The sequence below is a fragment of the Oncorhynchus masou genome, chromosome 14 (genome assembly GCF_036934945.1).
Source record: "Oncorhynchus masou masou isolate Uvic2021 chromosome 14, UVic_Omas_1.1, whole genome shotgun sequence".
Classification (NCBI taxonomy): domain Eukaryota; kingdom Metazoa; phylum Chordata; class Actinopteri; order Salmoniformes; family Salmonidae; genus Oncorhynchus; species Oncorhynchus masou.
This window is the reverse complement of record NC_088225.1, coordinates 25,256,684-25,270,042: the sequence shown is the minus strand read 5'-3', so window position 1 is coordinate 25,270,042 and position 13,359 is coordinate 25,256,684. Positions and strand designations below refer to the sequence as shown.

Genomic DNA, 13,359 nt, shown 5'->3' with positions numbered 1-13,359 from the left:
TCTACTGAGAGCGTGCTCAAACACCCCTTCTGGAGCCTGGAGAAACAACTGATGTTCTTCCAGGTCACGATCAAGTATAATTGGTCACCTTCGGCCTTATTGCTTAATTATTCAATGTCTAAAAAATCTTAACATACCATCCTGATTATGCAAGAATAGAGAGCCACTGTTTCACAATTTTCTCATTTTGCATTGCCAACAAGATATCCTTGCTTGAGTTAAAATGACAGATAAATCAGCATTATATTTGGGACTTTGAACTTGACATTTTTCAGTTCTTGGGACAATGCAAACATAAGAAATGCAAGTATTGCTTGATATGTAACTGACTTCCGCTGCAAGCCAGAGGGGGGTCCATGACACGTTGCCAGTGGCTGCCTTGCTTGCACCGATAACTCTCCTTTTCTCCTTAACGAAATTTACCGATAAAAGCCCGCCCCTTTAATGGCGTCGTTCCTATGACGCGTTCGGTTCCTTGCTTTTCACGAAGAGACTGACTGCTGGAACGCAGTCGACACCACCCATCTCAAGTACAGCAGCAGACAAAGATCTTCCAGCTGGAAAGATGAGCCTTCTATAGATGTATATTTTAGCAATTTAGATTTTAGCTCATAACTAGTGCGACTTATAGTTGCAATTACGGTTAAGTTAAACCTTTTTCATGTGCACGTCGACAGATTTTTCAGTCCGCTCGGGGATTCGTACCGGCCCAACGCTCTTCACCGCTACCGTTAGGTTACCTGCCGCACCAATCTTTTTCTTCTTTTTTTTCCGAGTTTTTCATAAAAAAATAACGATGTGAGGCGTATTAAGAGCTAAACATATTTCTGTATGCAATGGTACAATTTCACGAGGAGAAGTATTCTAGAACAATTTCACAAGGTGAGAACTATGCCTTGTAGGCTACGCTTGTCGAGAGTGCGGCAACAAAGCAAAACTTATTCCTATCCCTTTATTTCTGTCAGGTGAAAAACTTCAGTTTATCTGCTGTGTGAATAACGAGGCACAAATACCTAACCTTGTTTCAAACCTCTTGGGCGTCTGTTTTATCTCTGCAATCTAAAACTGGAGTATATATTTTTTTTGCGGAGGAAAATATCCCCGCCAATGTCTGGTTTATCTGCACCCGCCCCATTGGTAAACCCAATATTTGCTTTGCTTGGAGACAACAGATTAAACTTAATTTGACGATTTATTTAGCTACTTAGTATTGGAAAATGTTCAAGAAAATATCAAACTATCTATTAACTGTAGCAAATAGACTTGAGCCATTATTTTGGAACCGTGTCTTGACCTGCATTCATTACCTTGTGATTTTGTAATCAACTAAACATTTTAGCAGACTCTTTAGGGTCCTAAGTTTTAAAAACTGTGACCTTAATTGCCTACCGTCTGTAAGCTGTTAGTGTTTTTAATAACCGTTCTGCAGTTGCATGCTCATTAAAGTAAACTCACTCCATTCCGTACAAATGTGCGCAACTGCAACATTCAACCAAGGCTACAAAGAAAACTAATGGGACTGTAGCGACTGTGTTGACTTTAAAATCGGGGGTGTGAACTAGGTTTCTATTCAAGCATTGATCGACATGGTAATAGCTCTATAGTATTGGAGAAAAGTTGAAAAAACGGACCCTCTGTTACATCGTGACGTGTCATGTCTCATGCCGTAAGGTACAGAATGCATAAAGCAACTGTCTTACAATCTCTCTCCACCTGGTGTAGCACTTCTCTCATCGTTTAAAAACAAGAAATGGACAGTGACGGGGGTAAGGGGGGGATACCCAGTCATTTTTTGCTCATCATTACATGCGATCATCATTCTCAAAGCGCTGTTTACTTCTAAGATCACTTGAGCACCGCCCTAAAAACCCGATTCAAATTCGACACAACCCTTCAAATAGGTATGTAATGACACATTATATAAGCTCTTTATGGTGTTTTTATTTACATTTTAGAGGCAATAAGGTGATAAATTGGACAGATTGAGTGAAAAAAAGCAAATTTCCCACACAACATCTCTCCTCACGATCACGCATTAGTTTCGCTCCTCCACCCGCCATTTTTAAAAAGACCAGACGGGGCTCATTGCCTTCTTGAATTATGCAGGAACGGGCAACGTTTCGGGCATGTAATTGATTATGTTGGAAGGGGAGAAACTGTGCTTTACAATGGTATTGACATTACAGTTGATCTGGAAGTATTACGTTTTTGGGGTGCTGAAATAAAGGCATTTGTACAGGCCAAGGTGATGTGCAAAAGTGAGTGAGTTTACGTTAGTTGTTTATGGTTCATTGAACAAGCATGGGAAATAGTGTTTAAACCCTTTACAATGAAGATCTGTGAAGTTATTTGGATTTTACGAATTCTCTTTGAAAGACAGGGTCCTGAAAAAGGGATGTTTCTTTTTTTCTGAGTTATATTATTTAGTATATGTAAAGACAAGATTTAAAAAAGCAACAACAGTCTTATGGGTGACCTTATTAGCCTATCACTTGTGAATGATACACTACATGGCCAAAAGTATGTGGACACCTGTTTGTCGAACATCTCATTCCAAACTCTTGGGGATTCGTATGGAGTTCGTCCCCCCTTTGCTACTATAACAACCTCCAGTCTTCTGGGAAGGCTTTCCATTAGATGTTGGAACATTGCTGCAGGGACTTGCTTCCATTCAGCCACAAGAGCATTAGTGATGTTGGGCACTGATGTTGGGCGATTAGGCCTGGCTCGCATTCTGTGTTTCAGTTATTTTTAAAGGTGCGCAATGGGATTGAGGTCAGGGCTCTGTGCAGGCCAGTCAAGTTCTTCCACACTGATCTTGACAAACCATTTCTGTATCGACCTCTCTTTGTGCACGGGAGCATTGTCCATGCCACAAAGTTGGAAGCACAGAATTGTCGATAATGTCATATGCTGTAGCAATGCTTTTGGACTGAATGTTCGAAGAGCAGTCCACATACTGTAGAGTAAAATGTTTCTGTAACCGTTACTGAGAATATTGTTGGAGTTATTGTCCTGTTGGTTGTCTAATCTTTGAACATGAACACGGCCAGTTCTTCAGCTTTTGAAATAAGTGCAACGACAGATGGGAGCAATGATAAATAATCAAAATATTGCTCTTTCAGTCAGAACAAAATATTTTTTTGAATGATACATAATGGTTTCATCATTGACACGTAGAGAGAATTTTCAAAAGTATTCAGACCCCTTAACCATTTCCAACATTTTGTTAGGTTACAGACGTATTCAAAAATGTATTAAATGGTATTTTTTCTTCAATTTACACACAATACCTCGTAATGACAAAGAGAAAAAAAACATCAATTTTTGCAAGTTTTATGGAAAATTAAACTGAAATATCACATTTACATAAGTGTTGAGACCCTTTACTCAGTACTTTGTTGAAGCACCAGCGATTACAACCTCAAGTCTTCTTGGGTAACATGCCACAAGCTTGGCACACTTGTATTTGGGGAGTTTCTCCCATTATTCTCTGCAGATCCTCTCAAGCTCTGTCAAGTTGGATTGGGAATGTAGCTGCACAGCTATTTTAATGTCAGCTATTTTAATGCCAGAGAATCTTGTTTGTCATGGTCAGAGAGTCATTTAGGTGCCTTTTGGCATACTCCAAGTGGGCTGTCGTGTGCCTTTTTACTGAGGAGTGGCTTCCGCCTGGCCACTCTATCATAAAGACCTGATTTGGTGGCGTGCTGCAGAGATGGTTGTCCTTCTGGAAGGTTCTCCCATCGCCACAGAGGAACCCATCAGGTTCTTGGTCATCTCCCTGACCAAGGCCCTTCTCCCCCAATTGCTTAGTTTGGCTGGGCGGCCAGCTCTAGCTAGAGTCTTGATGGTTCCAAACTTATTCCATTTAAGAATGATGGACAGAAAATTCCTTTGACCTCATGGCTTGGTTTTTGCTCTGACATGCACTGTCAACTGTGGTACTTTTTATATAGACAGGTGTTTGTGCCTTTCCAAATCATGTCCAATCAATTGAATTTACCACAGGTGGACTCCAATCAAGTTGTAGAAACATCTTGAGGATGATCAATGGAAACAGGATGCACCTAAGCTCAATTTTGAGTCTCAATTTTGAGTTATTATGGGGTATTGTGTGAAAATTGAGGAAAACAATTAATTTAATCAATTTTAGAATAAGGCTGTTATGTAACAAAATGTGGAAAAAGTCAAAGGGCTGATTATGTGTTTTCAAAATCTGGCAGAGACGTCTCTTCAAAATCCATAAATATACGGCTTTAATGTCATACGCAATTTCAACATCCATAAAAATACATCTATATAACGTCTGTGAAAGATGTCTTTTCAACTTTCACTTACAACTGAACTGAAAATGAAATTGACTCCAACGTGAAATACATTTTTCAAGGTATTTTTTCTCAAGAAAATAAGGATTTTTTTTATATTCACAGCCTACTAAATGCTGTACTTCTTTTGTAGTTTAATGGCAAATATGTTTCACTGCAGCAACACACTGTAGAAAAACAAGAAGTGCCATTTTAAGGTCTTGTAGTTGATTGTCATCATAAATCTTTTTATTTGACAAACGATCAATTGTTACTATTTTCCTCAGACTGATTATGCAAGACCCTACTCGGCAGTGAGCTCGTTGACTGAAGTGCAATAATAATGGGTAAGAACCTGTTTTGGAGATATTGGTGTAATGACGATGGTTTTATATCCTACTAATAATTCATATAGGTAATAAATCACTGTTATTTGATGTTTCTATTTTTTATTCTACAGCAGAGGAACTTGAACTGCCTGTGGAAAAATGGACTGTCTCCCACGTGAGCTCCTGGTTAAGAGCTATTGGAGTGAAGGAGCAATACATCAAAGAATGTTATGAGGAAGAGGTAGATGGGAGAATTCTCCTTGTACTGACTGAGGACTATCTGAGAAAAGAGATTGGAATGAAATCAGGACCAGCTCTGTTGATCATTAGAAAGAGAAATGAGCTTGTAGACACCAAACAGACAACTCTGGGCAAGGAAAAGCCTCAAAGTAGCAACAATAGTGAACAGGGAAGTAAAAAGAAGAAGCAGGGATCAGCTCCCCAGATTCCAGAGACAGATCAAGGTCTTTCAGAGGAAGAGAAACAAACTCATCAAGGACAATCTGTTGAGGACAATGTGTTAACCTCTTGAAACTCCCCATCCCGGATCCGGGATCGTGACTAAAGCCTCAGGCTCATTAGCATAACGCAACGTTAACGATTTCTGAAAATCGCAAATAAAATTAAAATAATGCGTTTGCTCTCAAGCTTAGCCTTTTCTTAACAACACTGTCATCTCAGATTTTCAAAATATGCTTTTGAACCATAGAAATTGACTAATTTGTGTAAGAGTATGCAAAGCTAGCATAGCATTTTGTGTAGCATGTAGCACGCAACATTTTCACAAAAGCCAGATAACCAAATAAATAAAATCATTAACTTTGAAGAGCTTCGGATGTTTTCAATGAGGAGACTCTCAGTTACATAGCAAATGTGCAGTTTTTCAAAAAAATATTATTTGTGTAGGACAAATCGCTCCGTTTTGTTCACGTTTGGCTATGAAAAAACCCTGTATACAGTTATAGCCTGAAGCTCATTAGCATAATGTAACGTTAACGATTTCTGAAAATCGCAAATAAAATGAAAATAATGCATCTGCTCTCAAGCTTAGCCTTTTCTTAACAACACTGTCATCTCAGATTTTCAAAATATGCTTTTGAACTATAGAAATTGACTAATTTGTGTAAGAGTATGCAAAGCTAGCAATGCATTTTGAATAACATGTAGCACGCAACATTTTCACAAAAACCAGATAACCAAATAAATAAAATCATTTACCTTTGAAGAGCTTCTGATGTTTTCAATGAGGAGACTCTCAGTTACACACCAAATGCGCAGTGTTTCCTGAAAGCGTCTGTGTGTAGGAGAAATCGTTCCGTTTTCTACATTGAGCCTGGCTACTGAAACGAACCGAAAATGCAGTCACCTACAACGTAAAACTTTTTCCGGATTAACTACATAATATCGACCGAAACATGGCAAACGTTGTTTGGAATCAGTCCTCAAGGTGTTTTTTCACATATCTCTTCATTGACATGCAGTTCGTGGAAGCTTGCTTTACTCTCTGTATTGTTTGGAAAAATACTGGCAGGTGACTTTTGCGCACCAATTTCGGCGCAGGACACCGGGCGGACACGTGGTAAATGTGGTCTCTTATGGTCAATCTTCCAATGATCTGCCTACAAATACGTCACAATGCTGCAGACACCATGGGGAAACGACAGAAAGGGCAGACTCATTCCTCTTGCGTTCACAGCCATATAAGGAGATCATGACAAACAGAGCCTCAAAAATCCTTGTCATTTCCTGGATGCCATCTCATCTTGGTTTTGCCTGAAGCTCACGTTAAAGGGCACGCACAGAGAAGATCTTTGTATTTCTGGACACGTCAGAGTGTTTTCTTTCGAACAGTAGCAATTATATGCATAGTCGAGCATCTTTTTGTGACAAAATATCTTGTTTAAAACGGGAACGTTTTTCATCCAAAAATGAAATTGCGCCCCTAGAGTTCCAACAGGTTAACCACGAAGAGAGACTGCAAGCCACGGCCATTTGGCAAAGAAGGCATTGATTTCACATATGTCAAACATAGTGTTCTGCAACCTGAATCTGGTGTATTTGATCTGATATCTCCCTGTCATGAGTACAAGTCATTTGACAATGCTGCCAAATTGGACCGCACAAGACTACAGGCAAAATTTGCCAAAGAGGTTCTCAAATTCGGTACTGGCTGCATGAATATCAGATCAAATGACACAATACACTTTGGTGTAATGGACAGTAGGGATGATGCAGGCTATGTGCATGGTGAGATAATCGGTGTTCCGGTTTTTGAGAAAGATATATATGTTGATGCATTGGATCACATTGAAAGGAGTTTCTCCTCTCGCTCTGACAGTGAGCATGTGCGACAGTGCATACGTCCACCTCAGTTTATTGAGGTCATGGACATAGAAAAAAGGTATGTGGTGGAGGTTGATATTGTTCCCTCCATAAGCATTGTTAAGAACCGAGTGTACTCTGTTCGCCTGCCAAACTTCAAAGAGTCCTCTAACAAGATTGAGCATGAAAAGGAAACAATCTATCGCAGGGTAGGATCAAAAACCGAGCCAGTGAGTGATCAAAATTACTTCTACCAGCGAGTCAGAGACAGAGATGCCCACAGAGAAGAGGCTGAGCATTGTCGATATGTTAACACCCCGGACATCTGCCAAGACCTCGGAAGGAAACTCACCATGCTGATAACCAGTGGCAAGAAATTCATTGAAAAGGAGAAATGGTACATTCTTGTCACTAACAAGTTCCAACCAGATGACTTGAGCAGCATTGGCTTCTTGCTCAACATGAACATTTTCTGTGTGTTCGATTTTGACCCTGATTCCAAAGTGTCAGGATTCTGCAGTAAATACAGTCAGCACCATGCTGCAAATATGCATTTCATGCAGAACTACAAAATCCCAGATGGCATGAGCATTGGAGACTTTGTGAGTCACCTGCATTTGTTTGAGCAAACCAGCTGGATCTTTTGCAATGGACGGAATGACTATCAAGGAAATGAAAGTCCCTCCGATGAAATGACATGGATCAAAACAAAAATGACACTCCTCAGGGATTCCGTGTCACTGATCTGCAAACAGATTTTGCCAAAAGGGACATTCACTGTGGTCTTCCTTCTCACCTCCCCAGTCGAGAAACCACTCTTGCACACCTTCAATGTATTCTTCACTGACATGGAGGGTCATGATGACATCATCTGTATCTCAGAATCTGAAGACAACTATCAGAAATGGCAACACTTTGCTGAGCTCTCATGTGGAACAGAAACTGTGAACCGCTCCAGTGTTGTTGGGATGAAAATGAGCCATGTTGATGCCACACTTCAACGTATTCAACATGTCACCACTAGAGCAACCAAACATCTGTCTACCCATGTTAAAGGACAGTGCCCTTTTGAGACCCGTGACGAGGAAAGGATGTATTCTCTAGAGATTCTCAGTGTTTACCATTGTGATGAAAGTAGTGATGACTTTATCGAGGCAGAGAAAGAAAACATTGAAAGACAGTTTTACCACGGGGGCAGAGTGAGCTGGATGAATTTTTGGCTTGCAGAGAAGAAGTTTGTGGGGGATGTCATTCAACGGGATGCCTACTGGGACGTCTCAAAACTTCTCAGCGACACTCAGAAGTGGAGTATAGACCAATTAGCTGTGAACAGTATCAACATCTACCATCACCCAGGAAGCGGTGGAAGCACAGTGGCAAGGCAGGTGCTGTGGAACAATAGAAAAGACCTAAGATGTGCTGTTGTGAAACCGTCATACTCTGCTACCGTAGTCTCTGAGCATGCTGTTCAACTTAGAGAGTACGAAGAAAAAGATTCCCAGAAATGCCTCCCAGTACTCCTGTTGGTTGAGGACTGTGACAAAGAACATCTGGATGATTTGAAGCATGAATTAGAGGTTGCAAGCTACACTAAAAAAATTGTGCAAGGAACACTGTGTTTCATTCTGTTGAGCTGCAGACGATCCCATAACCCAGAGAAGATGTGCAAGGACTTGCCATTGCAGAATGTAGCTGTCACTCACAAACTATCAAAAGAAGAGAAGAGACAGTTTGCTGGGAAATGACAGAAGCTTGAAGAACAGTACCAGCCAGAATTCATCTTGACATTTGTCTTGATGAGTGAAGAATTTTAGCACAAGAAGATTGTCAAGTATGTTGAACAATTTGTGAAACATCTGCTGCAAGGCATTGACCATGGATCTGTTGTCACTCGCCTCATTCGTTATGTGGCATTGCTGAACACATATGTTCAGAACTCCTTCATTTCCCAGTCCCACTGTGAAACGCTGCTAGCTCTAACTATTCACATGGATAGGTTTCGCCAGCATACGTTTGAGAGATCACTGAGTGAGCCGGCCAAACTCGTCTTCATACACCTGAGAGATGACAGAACATATATTGAATCAATCCGAATCATTCATCCATTTGTAGCAAAGGAAATTCTCCAGCAGCTTTTGGGTGACCACCAGCAAGGTCAAGGGACTCAAGGCAGATTAGCAATGGATCTTCTTCATGAGGATGTGCTTTTCAAACACAGGTTTGGAAAAGAGGATTACTTGAAGTTTCTGCGAGACCTGTTCATGAAGCGTTGCAGAATGAGCAAAGGTGATGAATCTGACAGCTTTTTTTCTCCACTCATTGAGCATGTGAGTAAAAATGATGGACCTGACAGAGCAATTGAGCTTCTCAGAGAGGCATATAAACGTTTCAACAAAGATCCATTCTTTGCTCAGCAGCTTGCCCGTCTGAACTACAGACACAACAAATTTGAAGAGGCAGAACAGTGGGCAGAAATAGCCGGCAAAAAGATGCCTAACAACTCCTACATCCTGAACACCAAAGGTCAGGTCTACAGGAGCTGGTTCAATGCCAAGTGTAAAGCAATAGAGAACGTCCCAAAGACTGTAGAAAACACAGCTGATGCAGTAGAAACTGCACTGAAAGCTATGGAATGCTTCCAAGAATGTGAGCAGGCCACAATCGCAGACCATAACTCCATGAACAATTCAGGCTTTTTTGCAGCTGTTGAAGTCGGATTCAGCTTGTTAAAGCTAATTTCCTCACTGCGTGTGTTTTCAAACAAGGCACATGGTCATTCAGAAAGTTTGAAGTACTTGCTCACAGACTATGTTCCAGAAGAAGTCAAGGAACCCTGGGAATGTTTTCACAGCAAACTGAAGAACCTGCAAACTACTCTGCACGAATCCCTTGATTGGATCTCAGAAGACCTGAGTTACTTTCAAGCTGACATTGGTGCGGATGAGGAGGAGACTATTGAAAGTTCTGAGATGAAGATATTCAATCCCATGAAGTGGTTAGTGAGACAGTCCTCTGAATATGGGAAGTACTTCAGTGACTTTTCACTCAGCACTGCCCAAAAAACATCAGAGTCCAACCTAGTCCAAACTCCTTTCACAAAACGCATGATAATCTATCGCCTTGGTGGTGGAAATATAACCACAATCTTATCCCTCCTGACTGACCAGAAGGATAAAGACCAAGTGAAAGTGCTGGAAGATATCATATGTCTGTATCCTACCAACCCTCTGAGGGTGAGGATGGATCAGATGGATCTGGTCAATTACATAGCATCTCACATTGCCCTAAGCTGCCTTTCTACTCTGTCTCCAAAACTGGCTACTCTCAAAGATCTTCAGAAACTTAGTCAGCAATTTCCTAAAGAGAAACAGAAATGCCTTTCAAGTGCTCTTTTCTTACTCACATTGCTGTTTTGGCCAGAAGAGCATGACACGGATCAAGACAAAGAGAGCAAATATGACATTGTACAGTCAGCTGTTGAATTCCTGAAAAGAAGCTACTGGACCAAAATGAAGGATATTCCACAGAGAAAAAGGAGGATTTACACTCATTTTTTCCTGGGGAATGGAACTGGATGGGAGAAGATTGTCCACAAAAGCAAAGTTGAAATGACCACAAAGCTCCTCTCTGTGTCAGTGAAAAGAATGAAGTGGTTTCGTGGGGAAATGTGGACAACACCAGTGATCACAAAGCTGTTTAAGCGTGTCTCTGGCTGGACAGAAGATGGAACCGTCTACCTTGTGGGTCCTAAAAAGAAGTTCACCATCCATCCACTGTATGCAGCGTCAGTTCCCTATGGCAATGAAAATGTCACATTCTACTTGGGCTTCACATTCAGAGGACCTGTTGCGTACAACATCACTGTGAAAAAGTAAGGTCGCAATATAAGGTAGAGAGGCCAGTTAGACAGATGCTGCCAGACAAGGCAGCCTGTTATTGAATATCTCTTTTTGTACACTTTGTCAACACTTTGGACCAACAAAAATGTATGTACAGAACTTTTACAATACAAATATATTTAATGGTTTTGGTTGTTGAAAATGTGTTTTCAGTTTGTCGGAAGACTATGACTGTAATGCTTCCGATCACAGAATGTAGCCTACATACATGGCTATTGTGTGTGTAGATATGTTTGAATAAGTTATAGCAAGTGAAGTCCATTTGGACCGACAATATTAAAGGAATTTGTTGTGAACTTATGCAGATATGAGATGTCTTTTTTAGTTTCATTCTTAAAGAACATTGTATATCTTTATATTATAAATGATCTTATTCATCAAGCCTGTGTAATATTATATGTATTGTTACCAAACAGTAATCTATTATGGCTAATCAACCGGGTACTTTTCTCATACATTTTTTTATAGTTTACCCTGTGAAATGGCCCCCTCTATAACATTTTCAAATTCCTATGAATTTTTATATATTTTCTTCTAACCAGTTTCAATATTATGTTGCCTTTTTTGTATGATGAGTGACTAGTGCAAAGATGGAGTTTTGTTTTCATTGTGTTATTAAAATACTCATCTATTAAAGTTTTCATAACTTTATTGGTTTGTTATGAATGATTATTGTGTGTTTCCTATAACAAAACCAGTTACCATATGGGAACAATGCAAAACACACAGTTGTTAATAGTTGGCCTATGAATATGTAGTACCACATAAAAGTAATTATTCATTCTGTTATTAAACTTAGCTATACAGCAAGGCTGCTTCTTTTGCTTCATACTAGTAGTCAAATATTTTCCTCAATATGTGGCATGCAGATAAAATATAGTAGATGTATGACCAATCAGATCAAATATAGTAGATGTATGACCAATCAGATCAAATATAGTAGATGTATGGCCAATCAGATCAAATATAGTAGATGTATGGCCAATCAGATCAAATATAGTAGATGTATGGCCAATCAGATCAAATATAGTAGATGTATGGCCAATCAGATCAAATATAGTAGATGCATGGCCAATCAGATCAAATATAGTAGATGTATGGCCAATCATTGTGGTCAATTATTAACACCATATCTATGTTAATTTCATCACTCAGCACACTTCAGATAAGATGCACACTGCTCAAACGAATGATACAGTTTTCTTGTCCTATGTTATTTTACTGTAATTGCACATGATAATGGCATGCTTAGTTGCTCTCACAACAGGAGTCAACTGAATTTCACAATCCACTGCATTGTTGTCAGGATGTGCAGTAACAGTTACAGATCACTACATAGTGAAGCACTGTGTTCCTATTTGACCTTCAGCATTTCAGGGACCTTTGTTATGGAGAAAGACTTCTAACTGCTGCTTCCAACCCGTATATGATTCCACCAGAGAAAGTGGAAGACCTTCCTCAAAATGTGTTTTTATTATGCCACCAACTTCCTGTAATAAGGGAGGATTATGCCTATCTGTTGTGGTAGGGTATAATTAACACCCAACATATTTATGTTCAGAATATAAACTAGTTACATAGATGATTAATGTGTGCACTGTCCTATCATGGAGTCCACCTGGTTTGAGTTTGACTTTACAGAATGCTCAGATGGAAATACTGGATAGAAATACTGTATATTATGTAGAACAGACATGGTTCTCTGTCATGTAAAATGGGGAATGATGCCAGTTCTATACAAGACATGTCTACCATGTTCAGATCATTCCACCCTCCTGAGCGTGGCCCTAGAGACCTCAAGGAAAGATGATGGATGAATAAAGATCTCCCACTCAGGCCGTTTGCCATTGAAAATAATTGTCACAGTTCCGGTCGGCTTAAGGGGTGGCTTTCCCATAGGGAACAATGCATTAGCAGCTGGGTCTGGTCTGCTATGTTTATTGACTGTACATGAACCAGAAAAAAAGGAATGAGTGAGTTCTCTCTCTTCCTCTTCTGTCTCTGACCTGAAGGCCATGTACAGCAAAGTAGGACTCATCTCTTGGCAGTATAGTATCGTCCTCCTAAGGCCAGCAGATGCAGGACAGGCAGTGATATAGGGCAGTACTCTCTAGTGCTATCTGAACCCTTAGATATCCTTTCATGAAGGGGTTGCTGAAATGAGTATTCATCAGCAGAATAGTGGACTAGAGACAGTTGGCCTCTTCATGAAACCCAGATATTGGTTTTGTGTCAAAATCATCATCAATCTTCCGGTCCTGCAGGAATACAGGTTTGGATTCATGTTATTCACGCAACAATACAAACATCAGGCCTATTGAGTGAAATAAAGAAACTAAATTGTATAATCATTTCAAACATGCTTTTCTCAATGTCTATAGCAACTTGTTGATTATTCTGGGTTATCGATTTTCATTGAATATGGCCTTATGGTCTGCTGTTTTATGTACAGTAGCTACGATACAGCACACTACATCTGTAGTGTACATCTGTTTTCTCTCT

The 13,359-nt window shown here is 40.0% G+C and overlaps 1 pseudogene; it reads left to right on the top strand.

Annotated features, from left to right (window-relative positions):
* The first annotated feature begins 917 nt into the window (after positions 1-917).
* LOC135554609 (sterile alpha motif domain-containing protein 9-like) lies at positions 918-11,508 on the top strand (annotated as a pseudogene).
* Positions 11,509-13,359: the final 1,851 nt, after the last annotated feature.